Genomic DNA, 17,027 nt, shown 5'->3' with positions numbered 1-17,027 from the left:
CGGACGAAACGGACCTCCTACGGTCAAAACGGGGGTCCTGTTGATCGGGAGGGGTGTGGCGTACCGCAAAATGGACGAAACGGACCTCCTACGGTCGAAACGGGGGTCCTGTTGATCGGGAGGGGTGTGGCGTACGGCAAAACGGACAAAACGGACCTCCTACGGTCGAAATGGGGGTCCTGTTCATCGGGAGGGGTGTGGCGTACCGCAAAACGGGACTCCATGGGATACTGTTCATCTCCACCGTCGACCTCGTCCAGCCTCCACGGGCTACCGTCGACCTCCTCCTGCCTCCACGGGCTCCTGTTCATCCAGCCTCCACCGCGCGCTACTCCACCGGCTACTGTTCAACCACCCCTCCACGGGCACCCCTCCACCTTCTACTATTCATCCAGCCCTCCACACCACGGGGTCCTGTTCAACCACCCCTCCAGAGGCACCCCTCCACCGTCTACTGTTCATCCAGCCCTCCACCACACCACGGGGTCCTGTTCATCCAGAGGCAACGCCACCGCTCACTGTTCATCCACCCCCCACCCCGCAACGCTCACTGTTCATCCAATCGATCGACTTCAGTTAGCAGCAGTAGCGAAGGAATCGCTCGATCGGGTTCAATTAACAGCCATCGATCGATCGCTCGGGTTCAGTAACGCGTAGCCTGCAGTGCAATCGCTCGGGTTCAGTTAGAGCCCAACGCCTCGCTCGGGTTCAGTTAGAGCCAACGCCTCGCACACACGCGCGTACATGTACGAGAGAAACGCGCATCGCTCGGCCCCCGACCTCCCACCGTAACCGTGAACTCCCCGAAATTTTCCTCCCCCTCGCTTCTACCACGGTTTTTCCGTCATGGACGGCCCAACGAATGTCATGCAGCTGCGTCTCCGGCCCGCCCAGGACGAAAAGCCCATTTTCTGTCGTGATTTTTCGTCATAGAAGTAGGAGCCCACCACATCTATGATAATACCGGGTTTTGTCACAATTATCGTCATAGAAGTGTCATATGTATGACAGAAAAAAATTCATTCGGCCCAAAATGTCACGGATGTGTCTTTTTTTTGTAGTGCACCTTCGGGCAGCGCGACAACTACCGCACCGAGCTCATCGACTTTGACGTCACCCACATGAAGGAAATATGCCCTAGAGGCAATAATAAAGTTATTATTTATTTCCTTATATCATGATAAATGTTTATTATTCATGCTAGAATTGTATTAACCGGAAACATGATACATGTGTGAATACATAGTCAAACAGAGTGTCACTAGTATGCCTCTACTTGACTAGCTCGTTGATCAAAGATGGTTATGTTTCCTAGCCATAGACAAAGAGTTGTCATTTGATTAATGAGATCACATCATTAGGAGAATGATGTGATTGACTTGACCCATTCCGTTAGCTTAGCACTCGATCGTTTAGTATGTTGCTATTGCTTTCTTCATGACTTATACATGTTCCTATGACTATGAGATTATGCAACTCCCGCTTACTGGAGGAACACTTTGTGTGCTACCAAACGTCACAACGTAACTGGGTGATTATAAAGGTGCTCTACAGGTGTCTCCGAAGGTACTTGTTGGGTTGGCGTATTTCGAGATTAGGATTTGTCACTCCGATTGTCGGAGAGGTATCTCTGGGCCCACTCGGTAATGCACATCACTTAAGCCTTGCAAGCATTGCAACTAATGAGCTAGTTGCAAGATGATGTATTACAGAATGAGTAAAGAGACTTGCCAGTAATGAGATTGCACTAGGTATTGAGATACCGACGATCGAATCTCGGGCAAGTAACATACCGATGACAAAGGGAACAACGTATGTTGTTATGCGGTTTGACCGATAAAGATCATCGAAGAATATGTGGGGGGCAATATGAGCATCCAGGTTCCGCTATTGGTTATTGGCCGGAGACGTGTCTCGGTCATGTCTACATAGTTCTCGAACTCGTAGGGTCCGCACGCTTAAAGTTACGATGACAGTTATATTATGAGTTTATATGTTTTCATGTACCGAAGGTAGTTCAGAGTCCCGGATGTGATCACGGACATGACGAGGAGTCTCGAAATGGTCGAGACATGAAGATTGATATATTGGACGACTATATTCAGACACCGGAATGGTTCCGGGGGTTATCGGATATATACTGGAGTACCAGGGGGTTACCGGAACCCCCCGGAGGTTATTGGGCCTCATGGGCCCAATTGGTGGAAGAGGAGAGGCGGCCAAGGGGCAGCCGCGCGCCCCTCCCCCCTGCCCCAAGTCCGAATTGGACAAGGAGGGGTGGCGGCGCCCCCCCCCTTTCCTTTCCCCCTCTCTCTCCTTTCCTCTCCTCTCCTAATCCAACAAGGAAAAGGGAGGGAGTCCTACTCCCGGTGGGAGTAGGACTCCTCCTGGCGCGCCCCTCCTGGCCGGCCGCCTCTCCCCCCTTGCTCCTGTATATACAGGGGCAAGGGGGCACCCTAGAAAAACAACAATTGATCTGTTGATCTTTTAGCCGTGTGCGGTGCCCCCCTCCACCATAGTCCACCTCGATAATACTGTAGCGGTGTTTAGGCAAAGCCCTACGTCGGTAGAACATCATCATCGTCACCATGCCGTCGTGCTGATGAAACTCTCCCTCAACACTCGGCTGGATCGGAGTTCGAGGGACATCATCGGGCTGAACGTGTGCTGAACTCGGAGGTGCCGTGCATTCGGTACTTGATCGGTCGGATCATGAAGACGTATGACTACATTAGCCGCATTGTGCTAACGCTCCCGCTTTTGGTCTACGAGGGTACGTGGACAACACTCTCCCCTCTCGTTGCTATGCATCATCATGATCTTGCGTGTGCGTACGAATTGTTTTGAAATTACTACGTTCCCCAACAGTGGCATCCGAGCCTGGTTTTATGCGTAGATGTCATATGCACGAGTAGAACACAAGTGAGTTGTGGGCGATATAAGTCATACTGCTTACCAGCATGTCATACTTTGGTTCGGAGGTATTGTTGGATGAAGCGGCCCGGACCGACATTACGCGTACGCTTACGCGAGACTGGTTCTACCGACGTGCTTTGCACACAGGTGGCTAGCGGGTGTCAGTTTCTCCAACTTTATTGAACCGAGTGTGGCTACGCCCGGTCCTTGAGAAGGTTAAAACAGCATCAACTTGACAAACTATCATTGTGGTTTTGATGCGTAGGTAAGAACGGTTCTTGCTAAGCCCGTAGCAGCCACGTAAAATTTGCAACAACAAAGTAGAGGACGTCTAACTTGTTTTTGCAGGGTATGTTGTGATGTGATATGGTCAAGACATGATGCTAAATTTTATTGTATGAGATGACCATGTTTTGTAACCAAGTTATCGGCAACTGGCAGGAGCCATATGGTTGTCGCTTTATTGTATGCAATGCAATCGCCCTGTAATGCTTTACTTTATCACTAAGCGATAGCGATAGTCGTAGAAGCATAAGATTGGCGAGACGACAACGATGCTACGATGGAGATCAAGGTGTCGAGCTGGTGACGATGGTGATCATGACGGTGCTTCGGAGATGGAGATCACATGCACAAGATGATGATGGCCATATCATATCACTTATATTGATTGCATGTGATGTTTATCTTTTATGCATCTTATCTTGCTTTGATTGACGGTAGCGTTATAAGATGATCCCTCACTAAATTATCCAAGTATAAGTGTTCTCCCTGAGTATGCACCGTTGCGAAAGTTCTTCGTGCTGAGACACCACGTGATGATCGGGTGTGATAGGCTCTACGTTCAAATACAACGGGTGCAAAACAGTTGCACACGCGGAATACTCAGGTTAAACTTGACGAGCCTAGCATATAACAGATATGGCCTCGGAACACGGAGACCGAAAAGGTCGAGCATGAATCATATAGTAGATATGATCAACATAGTGATTTTCACCATTGAAACTACTCCATCTCACGTGATGATCGGACATGGTTTAGTTGATTTGGATCACGTGATCACTTAGAGGATTAGAGGGATGTCTATCTAAGTGGGAGTACTTTAGTAATATGATTAATTGAACTTAAATTTATCATGAACTTAGTACCTGATAGTATTTTGCTTGTCTATGTTGATTGTAGATAGATGGCCCGTGCTGTTGTTCCATTGAATTTTAATGCGTTCCTTGAGAAAGCAATGTTGAAAGATGATGGTAGCAATTACACAGACTGGGTCCGTAACTTGAGGATTATCCTCATTGTTGCACAGAAGAATTACGTCCTGGAAGCACCGCTAGGTGCCAGACCTGCTGCAGGAGCAACACCAGATGTTATGAACGTCTAGCAGAGCAAAGCTGATGACTACTCGATAGTTCAGTGTGCCATGCTTTACGGCTTAGAACCGGGTCTTCAACGACGTTTTGAATGTCATGGAGCATATGAGATGTTCCAGGAGTTGAAGTTAATATTTCAAGAAAATGCCCGGATTGAGAGATATGAAGTTTCCAATAAGTTCTACAACTACAAGATGGAGGAGAATAGTTCTGTCAGTGAGCATATACTCAAAATTTCTGGGTATAACAATCACTTGATTCAACTGTGTGGCACCCCGGCTCAGAGCGACCGGTTTACCCTGCATTGCCAGCCCAGAGATCATGTCTTCTGGCAACACACAACATATTGGTATAGAAAACAACCGCTTTATTGATGCTAGCGGAACAGAGTTCATATTACAATAGTGGTCGAGGCCAAGCGGCACACTCGGTGCGGCGGAACAATATGTACATTATTTACTGAACATAAAGGGGCCTCGACTCGAACAACTACGTGACAGCGGAATAACGTCGTAGCGGAAGCTCCATATCACAGGGACATTGATGTGGACACGATCTAGACTCGAACAGCGCTCCTTTCCAACGAGACTTTCCTGAAATCTGGCATGACACGACAAGTCAGTACATTGAATGTACTTGCAAGCTCACAACAAGCATAATCATAATGACAAACAATATCATTATATTTAACCAATTATTAATAATGCAACATTATATGTCAACATGCTGTGATCAAGCCCGAACGTCCCTCAGGACAGCTTACCAACTGTGATCATCTCTGCACCACAAACACACCACCATAGTGGTCTTTCTCAAGAACAACTCGTGATCCTTACGGCGATCACAACCACGACCATCATTTGGTCCCAAATACCTCGATGGCCTTTCTGCCATCCATTGACAATGCAAAGTTCATAGCTTAGTGTGCAATTTTTATTAAACGTTGACTCATGGTGGGACCTAGTACGAGGTGTCTGTGACCGTGGACTCGGCTATCGATAGATTATACACTCTGCAGAGGTAGCACACTGTACCCACACCACGGAACCCATGGCCTCACATTCCCATTCGGGCGGACCAACGGCATTCCGACAAAACCCCTCCATTGCCACAGCACTCTCCCGGCCACTCCGACCCAAATCCCCAACGGGCTGGTCCTGGGTGGCCCCGTGTCTACCAAAGACACCCCGACCACCGTCGTGGTCAAAACACTCCCACTCGGGGACTCGGTACCATAATCTCATCAACGAGCACACAAGATTATGTGTGCTTACCGGTCCAGGGCAAACACGACATAATCTTCCCTAGACGGAGGCACCGACCAGAGTGTGACACCCAAAATTTTATTTGACTTTTTCAAACTTTTTGAGGGAGGTTATTTAAATTTTTCTTCTGAAGAACTCTCCCTCTCAAAATATTTTCTTTTATGGCAAGTGTTTTGTTTTGGATTCACCCAAGACTTGGTCCTTGGTCTTGGAGGTTTTCCCTTTTTGTTTGGACTCAAAACCAAATGCTTTTCACTTGGAAAAATTTCTTTTGAAAATCTTTTAAAGGGCCCTATGGTATTTGAGTGATCTTTTTCCCCTTCCAAAAATCCCTCTTGCCATGACCTAAGTGGAAATCCACTCCCATAAGCCTTTCCCCATCTTTGTGTCAAGTTACTTTTCAAATCCAACAGTTTGAACCTCCCCATTATTTCTTTTCCATTTAATTCTCATCAAAAACAATTTCTGCCTTCTATTCTAGCTCTTGGAGATTTTCAAAGGAGCTACCCTTTCTGCTTTGAGTTTTGCCTCCAAACCAATTTCCCTAGCTAGTCCTTTGAGCCCTCAACCAAGATCCATGAAGTCCACTAGTCTCCAGTTCAAATATTTCAAACTATACTTGCTGCAAGTTTGTACCAGATTTGCCAAATTTGATGAAATTCATTTGAATTCTTCTCCTAAAAATCTGAGAAAATTCAGGCAGCCTCTGGGTGCATTGAGAGGTCACCTCACCAAGTCCCAGCTCCAGAAAAAAATTTCTTCATGCCAAATCATTTCATCGAACACCTGCTGGACACTGTTGCTATCATGTTCAGTTAATTCAGTAACAGTTTCAGAGCTGCTGTCGTTTTCTTCAGAACTTGTTGTCGATCTCGACAGTGCCGCGATGGCGCCTTGCTCCCCGTCCCCTCCCTCTTGTCCCTGCGCCGCACGAATGCCTGGAAGGTTGCGGGCGTCGGCGACGAGCAGGAGGAGGTGCGCCACCCCGTGAGCGACGACAGCGGCAGCTTTGCGGCCGCCAGAGAGGGGCGCAGCGTAGACGGCGCCGTCCAGCGCCGCCCAAGCCACCGGAGGCCGCCGCGTGGCCATCCACTCCCCCGTGCACGCTGCCACCCTCGTCGTGAACTGCTAGGCACGGGGCGCGCTCTCTGCCGCCGCCGTGCCCGTACGGCCGCCCCGTCGAGGACCGGCGCCATTACGCCAAGCCCGACCAAGGTTAGCAGTGGAACGGCACCAGTGAACCTCCCTGATGCTGGCTGGCCACTTAAACTCCCTGCCCAACCACTGCCTCGCCGTAATCGCTCGCCGGAGATTTCCCGTTCACGGCCACCCCCTCGAATCGCCTATAAATAGAGGCCCCGAGCTCGAACTCGAACCCACACCACCTCTGCACTCCTCCAACACCACGCCTAGCCACTGGAAGAGCCCCGAGGGAGCCTCCTTCCCGAACTCCAGCCGCCGCGACCCGCCACGGGATCCAGCGCGATTCGCTCCCGTGCGTGCACCTCTACCTCTCAGCTCTTGCCAGTAGCTTCCTTACGCATCCACTCTCCTGACCCGCGCTTCAATTCGGAGTTTGCAGCACCCACCGGAGTTCTCCACCATCGCCCGAGCCGCCGTCCGCCGGAGAAAGTGTCGCCGTCGACGTGGTGCTCTCCGTCGACCAAGACCACCACCCACCGATGCGGGAGGACGCACTGAACCTCTTGGTACACTCCGATCTCCCTGCCTCGCCGTGGTTCAACACCGGCGACCACCGCAGTCTTCGGGCGCCGGCGAGGTTTTTAAACCTGACATGTGGGACCCCCCCCGTCAGCCTCTCTTCTGTTTCTCTCTCGAACCGTTTTCTGTTGGCGCCTTCGGGCAAATACGTTTTCTCTTTGGGCTGGCGCGTTTCTTTCCGAACCGTTTTCTGTTTTCTCAGTTAAGTCCCTGGATCTTTTCTGTTTCATCACAGATTAGTCCCTGGACTAAAACTCTTATAACTTTTTAATAAAAGATGATTTTTGAGTGATTCTTTTTCTGTCAGTCTTGTATTTTTGTCTAGTTTTTTATAGTATTTATTTGGAAAAAATTTGGAACAAATTTTATGCACGCGTTAATTTTCACGTTAGTGTACGTTTTCGCCATACCGTAGGTTCCGGAAGAGGTGACGGAGCCGCGAACTTCGCCGAGCTAGACTCTGACTTCTCCGAAACAGGCTAGCACGTTTGAACCTTTGATATGACGGGTGTTCTGCATGTTTGCTTGAATGGTTTGTGCATGGCATATGAGCATCGGTGAGTATCTCGTTGCATGTGAGGCAACTATCTGTGAGTTCCGAAGTTACTGTGATTTCTGATGAGAGATGGCCTAGTCATGTGGTGACATGAAAGGCAGTAAGGTGGTATTGTTGTAGCATGCCAGCCTTACGACATCCAATAAACTCCGACGTCAACGTGGACTGAGTCACGTTACCGTTCTTCCCCTTCCGTGCCGCCACATGTTTTCTGCAAAGAGTACGGTTTAGTAAGTTGATAACCTCTTTCCGTGTACACACCAAATGGAGGGGCCGGGATGAGGGTTCCATGGCCCTGGATTAAAGCCAGTCATCCGGTCAGGGGGCATGGGTGTTTCCGGTTGGGACCGAGAGGGGGGCACCCCTTAGAGCGCGTGTATATAAGTTTGATCCCATGCTACGCGAGGTTGTAGCCTCCCCGTCTCAAAGTTTTTCTTGAACGTTGCCGAGGGTGATTCCTGGCTTCGGAATGTTGAATGGGTGTGTACTGGTTAGATGTGTTTCTTCCAAAACACCGTAAACGGAACTAGTCCCCGTGACTACTGAAATCCGTTGGCTGTGGTTAAAGTACAAACTCTGCAGAGTCAAATCCTTCCGAGTCATCGTATCCATGGTCAAGGACCGTGACCAGCGTATCCATATCTATGTCACATCCTCGTGGTATTTTTCCCCGGTGAACAAGTTTGAGTGGTAAATCGGTTGAACGTTATTCCTGTGGATGGACTAACCCTGTTGTTTATCTCATATCTGAATATTCCCTTGTTGTGATATTAAATTCATGAGCTACTAAATTTTAAGTTGTGAAATATAAGCCCTTTATGTGATGTCGCTCAGACATCCGATTGTGGCACTCTTACTTTGGATATAAGCCCTTTATGTGATGTCGCTCAGACGTCCGACTGTGGCACTCTAGTTATTTACTTTGATATAAGCCCTTTATGTGATGTCGCTCAGACGTCCGACTGTGGCACTCTTGTTATTTACTTTGGATATAAGCCCTTTATGTGATGTCGCTCAGACGTCCGACTGTGGCATGCACTGTTATTTACATTCTATTATAAGCCCTTTACGTGGCGTCGCCTTGACGCCCGACTGCGGCATTGTTATTTCTTTTGTTTCCTCTCGAGGAGTCATTCAGACACTCATTTGGCCCTCGGTATTATTTTGGGATTTCGGGAGGACTACCGCCCGACTTCTCTTTTATTTCCCATGCATTATTATCTCTATGTCTGAGTGCGCTTATTACTCTGTTCATATGCATCATGTTTACATTTGTTATATCCTATGTCCGAACTGTCTTGCGAGTACTTTCATAGTACTCACCTGGCTTGTTGATTTGGCCAGATGTTGACGAAGGCGATCTCATGGATGAAGAGTTTGATAGTGAGTCCGACGCCTAGAGGAATCCCAGTCAGTCCCGTGCGATCTTGGATATTGGTCACTTGTATCATATACGCTTCCGCCACCCACAATAAGTCTCCTCGAGCCTCACTCCGACGCTCGAAGAGCTGTTAGTTTTCAGGAGTCATATCACCCACTGCGCTGTGATATATCCACCACCGCTTTTATCGTGAGTTAGTAGTTATGCCACCCTATCCGCCTTTATGTATTATTGGCGTGCTTGTAATAAATTGTTGAGCAGTCTCCGCTCAACCTTGTATTATATTCAGTACTCCTGGTATTTTTCTTCTGTGATCAAGATTTTGTCTACTAGTAAGAAGGAATTCCTCTCTACTGGTCCGTAAAAGGGATCGGTCTCTCAATAAATATTTTTATTGGAAAACTGGTCGTGACAAGCTTGGTATCAGAGCCAGGCTGACTGTAGGAAGCCACTAGGTGCGACCGCTAATTGGTTATTAGCGTCTTTTATGCTTTTTCAGCATTTTGCAAATGTAGCTATTTTCTGTTGGTCATCATAACTTTATGACATGACTACTCAGAATTTTTGCCTACTTTTGTAGATGGCTGGCAACAACTGCGAGACTCGGGTGTTCACTAACGTGCCCGAGGGGTTTGTCAAACTCCTCGTCTCCATCACCAAGCTCGCAATCGGGCCAGCGACTCGTCCGGAGTTCACGCTTTACCGGCACAAGCTCAGCAACGACGTGTCTATGCACCAGGCCGTGGTGCAATTCAAGGGAGGACGTTCTGCGTCTCGCCACTTCCGTTTTGTGGGAAGGGCCATGCCTACGGAGAGGCATGCCATGCAGATGGCTGCCCGTGAGGCGATAGCTCGCCTTCGGGACATTCTTCCTATGATGAAGACTCGTCGCTACCGCTACCTCCCATGCCATGTGCCATATACTTGTCACTATGTATTCGCCTACCATAGGGGAGAGCGAGATGAAGCCATCGAGATGGTTGTGGAGTATCTCAAAGCTCTGGAGGAATCTTACGACAACCTCGTGGACGATCTTGTGGCTGCCCGCATGGACTTAGTTCGGGGCGGTCCTGCCAGCAGGAAGGAGCTTCTCCACATGGCACCGCCTCTGACTTTTGTCTCGTCCTCAGCATCTTATGCACCGGCCATTTTGGCCACTGCTCGCCGTCTGCCTACCACTGAGGAGTTCGACCGAGTCATCGCTCCTACTCCAGTCAGAGCTGCACCGCCTGCCGCACCCGCACTACCGCCTGTCGCTCCCGCACCATCAGCGCCGTGCTACGCGCCTGGAGCCTACTAGAGAGGAGGTGGAGGTTGAGTCTCCTGCACCGCTGGGTCTTACCCTCGGCAAGGGGAAGGACATCGTCACCATCTCCGACTGAGTGCGCCGAGTAGCCACACGATGTGCCTGCATGTATGATGTGTTTTATTTGTACGTAGTTTGTAGTATTTGTGTGCGCTGCATCCCGGAAGAGTGTGCTAGTCTAAATAACATGTCAGGAATGTGTACGCACATCCTGAGTGCTGTATCGTATGTTTGCGTTTCGCGTGTAAGATATGTGCTAAGCGGTCCTTCTCCGTGCAAAATCGTTTAAGTTTTCTTGAAAAAGCTTGAGGTCTTTTAAATTTTTGCGTTTGCAAGATTTTCCTTGTGCCACACAGTTCTTCTCATGAGTTTTGCAAAATAATACCCCAGAGTGGAAAATGTCTCGTCCGTGGACTCGTTCCATGCCCAATCAACCATAAGAAGTTTATGGAACACAGACCAGCAACAACTTCACTCAGGGACAGTCTAGTCAACAGGACAGCGAAGCAGCCTTATCTCAAGTGTGCCGCCTTTTCGAACAGAGCCAACAGCAACACCAAGAGATGATGAATCACGTCATCAATATGGGAAACCACCGTGAGCCCTATCAACCACACTCCAAGTTGTCTGAATTACAGAAGACTCGCCCTCCAACGTTTGCTCACACTGATAGGCCACTTGAAGCCGATGATTGGCTTCGTGACATCGAAAGGAAGCTGATTATTGCTCAGTGTTCAGATCATGAGAAGGTGCTTTATGCACCCCACTACCTTACTGGAGTAGCTGCAGCATGGTGGGAAAACTTCCTGCACATGCATCCCAGTGAACACAACATCACCTGGGAAGAGTTTAAGGAAGGCTTTCGTGGGGGCACACATCCCCAGGAGCATCATAAAAATCAAGAAAAGAGAATTTGATGACCTCAAGCAGAGAGGCATGTCAGTGACAGAATACAACGGTCAGTTTACCCAGCTATCTCGTTATGCCTACGATGAGCACATGACAGAGAACAAGAGGATGGAAAAATTCTTGGACGGCCTGGCACCGGCACTAAGATGCCAACTGGTTGTGCACACTTTCCTGGATTTTAAAACTCTGGTGGACAAGGCCATTACCTTGGAGAATGAGCGCCGTAGTCTGGAGGATATCCGTAAGAGAAAGAGGGATAAGACGACTCTTGCTCGCAACAACCGAAGCAAGACTGATGTTCAGAGGACTGAAGCAAGGAAATCCACGACTACTGATCTAAGGCCAACCATACAGTTTCATTCCAGGAACAAGGACTTCACGTACCGTCCAGGGGTCACATGCTATGCTTGTGGTGAAGAAGGGCACTATGCTAAACAGTGCCCAAAACCAAGGAACTCGGCCCCCAAGCCGAACAATGGTGGGAACAATCCAGCCCCCAAGCGCAACAATTTCAATCCCAGCAACAATCACAGGAAGGGCCACCTGAACCATGTGACCAGGGAAGAAGCGCAGAATGCCCCAGACATCGTGCTCGGTACGTTCCCTGTCAACACAGTACCTGCCACGGTTTTGTTTGATTCTGGAGCTTCCCATTCGTTCATTTCGAAGAGTTTTGTTTTACAACATATTTTTCCGATACTTCCCTTGGAAAAATCTATGATCATCAAGTCCCCCGGAAATAAGCAGATCGCTCAGAGCGACTGCCAAGGAGTGATCATTGAGTTCGAAGGATTAAAGTTTCAAGCTAATCTAATCGTGTTGGAAAATAAAGGACTGGATGTCATCCTAGGGATGGACTGGTTGACCACCAACAAAGGATTTATTGACTGTTTCAATCGGACTGTGATTCTCACTCATCATCACAGCAAGACAATAAAGGTTACAGCTCAAGAAAGGCCACGGTCGCGGCAACCAAAGCTGAACAAAGTGGACATTTCAGAACTGAGAAAAGTTCCAGTAGTGTGCGAGTTTCCAGACGTATTCCCTGAAGAACTACCAGGCATGCCACCAGACCGAGAGATAGAATTAAGCATCGAACTAGCACCTGGCACCGCTCCCATCTATAAGAAACCTTATAGAATGGCACCCTCAGAATTGGTAGAGTTGAAGAAGCAGATAAAGGAATTATTGGACAAAGGATTTATTCGAGCCAGCTCCTCACCATGGGGTTCACCAGTGTTGTTCGCCAAGAAAAAGGATGGGACACTGAGATTGTGTATAGACTATCGAGCTCTCAATATGGTCACCATCAAAAACAAATATCCGATGCCACGGATAAATGACTTGTTTGACCAGCTCGCTCAAGCCAAGGTGTTCTCAAAAATTGATTTAAGATCGGGATATCATCAATTGAAAGTACGGACAGAAGATATCCCTGAGACAGCGTTTACCTCCAGATACGGATTGTATGAGTTCACAGTAATGCCGTTTGGACTGACGAACGCCCCCGCATATTTCGTCCACCTCATGAACAAAGTGTTTATGAAATTTATGGACAAATTTGTTGTGGTGTTCATTGACGATATTCTGGTATATTCAAGGACACCAGAAGAGCATGCTGAGCATCTCAGAATTGTTTTGGGAGAATTAAGGAAACATCAGTTGTACGCCAAATTTAGCAAGTGTGAATTTTGGCTAAGGCAAGTTGGTTTCCTAGGCCATATATTAACCCAAGAAGGCGTGGCCGTAGACCCAGAAAAGGTCAAAGCCATACTTGACTGGAAACCACCAGCCAACGTGACAGATGTGCGGAGTTTCCTAGGAATGGCCGGATATTACAGAAGATTTATTGAAGGATTCTCCACTGTGGCAAAACCAATGACACAGTTGCTCAAGAAAGACAAGAAGTTTGTATGGACGGAAGCATGCGAGGAAAGCTTCCAAGAACTCAAGAAGAAACTAACAACCGCACCGGTCTTAACTGTGCCAGACATACACAAGAGTTTTGAAGTATATTGTGACGCATCCCGGAAGGGCCTCGGATGTGTACTAATGCAAGATGGCAAAGTGGTCGCGTATGCTTCCAGGCAACTACGGAAGCATGAGGAAAATTATCAAACTCACGACTTAGAGCTAGCAGCGGTCATCCATGCACTCAAGGAATGGAGGCACTTTCTGTTGGGAAATCGTTGTGAAATATATACGGACCATAAGAGCCTTAAATATATTTTCACACAACCAGAGCTAAATTTACGCCAACGACGCTGGTTGGAATTGGTCAAGGACTATGATGTCGGCATTCACTACCATCCAGGGAAAGCAAATGTAGTGGCAGATGCTCTTAGTCAGAACCCCAGCCTGGGCAACGACAGTCCACAAGATTTGAGGCCTGAGTTTCAGCAGGAGTTTGCTAGACTCAACATGGTGTTGGTCTCTGAGGGCACCGTATCAAATCTGGAAATACATCCCACCCTAGTGGAACAAATTAAGAAGGCTCGGCAAGGGCACCCCGGCATCGAAGGAATAAAGAGGAAAATGAGCCTTGGCAAAACTTCAGAGTTCGTCACAGACAAGGAAGGAATATTATGGTACAGGGACAGACTTTGCGTGCCAAACATTGAAGAACTCAAGCAACAAATCCTAACCGAAAGCCACACCGCTCCATACTCGATCCACCCTGGAGGAACCAAAATGTACAAAGACATTCAGGAAAGATTTTGGTGGCACGGTATGAAAAGAGATATAGCCGCATTTATTGCTTGTTGCGATTCTTGTCAGCGCATTAAAGCCGAGCATCAAAAGCCAGCAGGGCTAGTCCAGCCAAACAGGATACCTGACTGGAAATGGGATGAAATTGGAATGGACTTCATCGTCGGGCTACCTCGATCACAACGCGGAAATGATGCCATATGGGTCATCACAGATAGGCTAACCAAGGTGGCACATTTCATTCCCATGAAGACGACCTACTCCACTCAAAGACTCGCCAAGCTTTATCTCTCCCGTATAGTTTGTTTGCATGGAGTCCCAAAGACTATAATATGCGACCGAGGCACTCAATTTGTCTCTAAATTCTGGGATCACTTACAACAAGCTCTGGGCACTCAACTAACATTCAGTACAGCGTACCACCCCCAGACTGATGGACAAACGGAATGCGTGAATCAAATCCTAGAGGACATGCTGAGAGCCTGTCTGCTCACCTACGGATCCAGTTGGGAAGAAAGTTTGCCGTATGCCGAGTTTGCTTACAACAACAGTTACCAAGCCAGCTTACAAATGGCACCCTTTGAAGCATTGTACGGACGGAGGTGTCGTACCCCACTAAATTGGTCAGAGACAGGTGACAGTCGTATCTTCGGCCCAGACATGCTCAAGGATGCCGAGGAGAAAGTTAAACAGATCAGGGACAGACTCAAGACAGCTCAAAGCCGACAAAAGAGCTATTATGATCAAAAACATCGTGAGGTCAGCTTTGAACCCGGTGATTTTGTATACCTATGATTGTCTCCGATGAGGGGCCTGCAACGGTTCAAAATTAAGGGGAAGCTAGCCCCGAGATTTATTGGACCATTCTGTATAGTTGCACGAAGAGGCACAGTGGCCTACAAACTAGACCTACCCAAGGAGCTGTCAGACGTCCATGACGTGTTCCACGTCTCACAATTGAGAAAATGTGTGAGTAACCCGGAGAAGCATGTATCTCATGAAATTATTGATGTGCAACCAGACCTCACCTACAGAGAACGGCCAGTAAAGATATTGGAAGAGTCTGAAAGGAGGACCCGGCAGAAAACACGAAATTTTTCAAGGTTTAGTGGAGCAATCACACCGAGGATGAAGCTACATGGGAAAGAGAAGATTTTCTTCAGGCAGAGTATCCATATCTATTTGAGCAGCAGAAATCTCGAGGACGAGATTTTTCCTAAGGGGGTAGGTGCTGTGACACCCAAAATTTTATTTGACTTTTTCAAACTTTTTGAGGGAGGTTATTTAAAATTTTCTTCTGAAGAACTCTCCCTCTCAAAATATTTTCTTTTATGCCAAGTTTTTTGTTTTGGATTCACCCAAGACTTGGTCCTTGGTCTTGGAGGTTTTCCCTTTTTGTTTGGACTCAAAACCAAATGCTTTTCACTTGGAAAAATTTCTTTTGAAAATCTTTTAAAGGGCCCTATGGTATTTGAGTGATCTTTTTCCCCTTCCAAAAATCCCTCTTGCCATGACCTAAGTGGAAATCCACTCCCATAAGCCTTTCCCCATCTTTGTGTCAAGTTACTTTTCAAATCCAGCAGTTTGAACCTCCCCATAATTTCTTTTCCATTTAATTCTCATCAAAAACAATTTCTGCCTTCTATTCTAGCTCTTGGAGATTTTCAAAGGAGCTACCCATTCTGCTTTGAGTGTTGCCTCCAAACCAATTTCCCTAGCTAGTCCTTTAAGCCCTCAACCAAGATCCATGAAGATCCACTGGTCTCCAGTTCAAATATTTCAAACTATATTTGCTGCAAGTTTGGACCAGATTTGCCAAATTTGATGAAATTCATTTGAATTCTTCTCCTAAAAATCTGAGAAAATTCAGGCAGCCTCTGGGTGCATTGAGAGGTCACCTCACCAAGTCCCAGCTCTAGAAATTTTTTTCTTCATGCCAAATCATTTCATCGAACACCTATTGGACACTGTTGCTATCATGTTCAGTTAATTCAGTAACAGTTTCAGAGCTGCTGTCGTTTTCTTCAGAACTTGTTGTCGATCTCGATAGTGCCGCGGTGGCGCCTTGCTCCCCGTCCCCTCCCTCTTGTCACTGTGCCGCACGAACGCCTGGAAGGTTGCGGGCGTCGGCGACGAGCAGGAGGAGGTGCGCCACCCCGTGAGCGACGGCAGCGGCGGCTTTGCGGCCGCCAGAGAGGGGCGCAGCGTAGACTGCGCCGTCCAGCGCTGCCCAAGCCACCGGAGGCCGCCGCGTGGCCATCCACTCCCCCGTGCGTGCTGCCACCCTTGTCGTGAACTGCTAGGCACGGAGCGCGCTCTCGGCCGCCGCCATGCCCGTACGGCCGCCCCGTCGAGGACCGGCGCCATTACGCCAAGCCCGACCAAGGTTAGCAGTGGAACGACACCAGTGAACCTCCCTGATGCTGCCTGGCCACTTAAACTCCCTGCCCAACCACTGCCTCACCGTAATCGCTCGCCGGAGATTTCCCGTTCACGGCCACCCCCTCCAATCGCCTATAAATAGAGGCCCCGAGCTCGAACTCGAACCCACACCACCTCTGCACTCCTCCAACACCACGCCTAGCCACTGGAAGAGCCCCGAGGGAGCCTCCTTCCCCAACTCCGGCCGCCGCGACCCGCCACGGGATCCAGCTCGATTCGCTCCCGTGCATGCACCTCTACCTCTCAGCTCTTGCCAGTAGCTTCCTTACGCATCCACTCTCCTGACCCGCGCTTCAGTTCGGAGTTTGCAGCACCCACCGGAGTTCTCCACCATCGCCCGAGCCGCCGTCCGCCGGAGAAAGTGTCGACGTCGATGTGGTGCTCTCCGTCGACCAAGACCACTACCCACCGACGCGGAAGGACGCACTGAACCTCTTGGTACACTCCG

This window comes from Triticum aestivum, chromosome 2D (assembly GCF_018294505.1).
Source record: "Triticum aestivum cultivar Chinese Spring chromosome 2D, IWGSC CS RefSeq v2.1, whole genome shotgun sequence".
Lineage (NCBI taxonomy): Eukaryota > Viridiplantae > Streptophyta > Magnoliopsida > Poales > Poaceae > Triticum > Triticum aestivum.
This window is presented reverse-complemented; position numbering follows the sequence as displayed.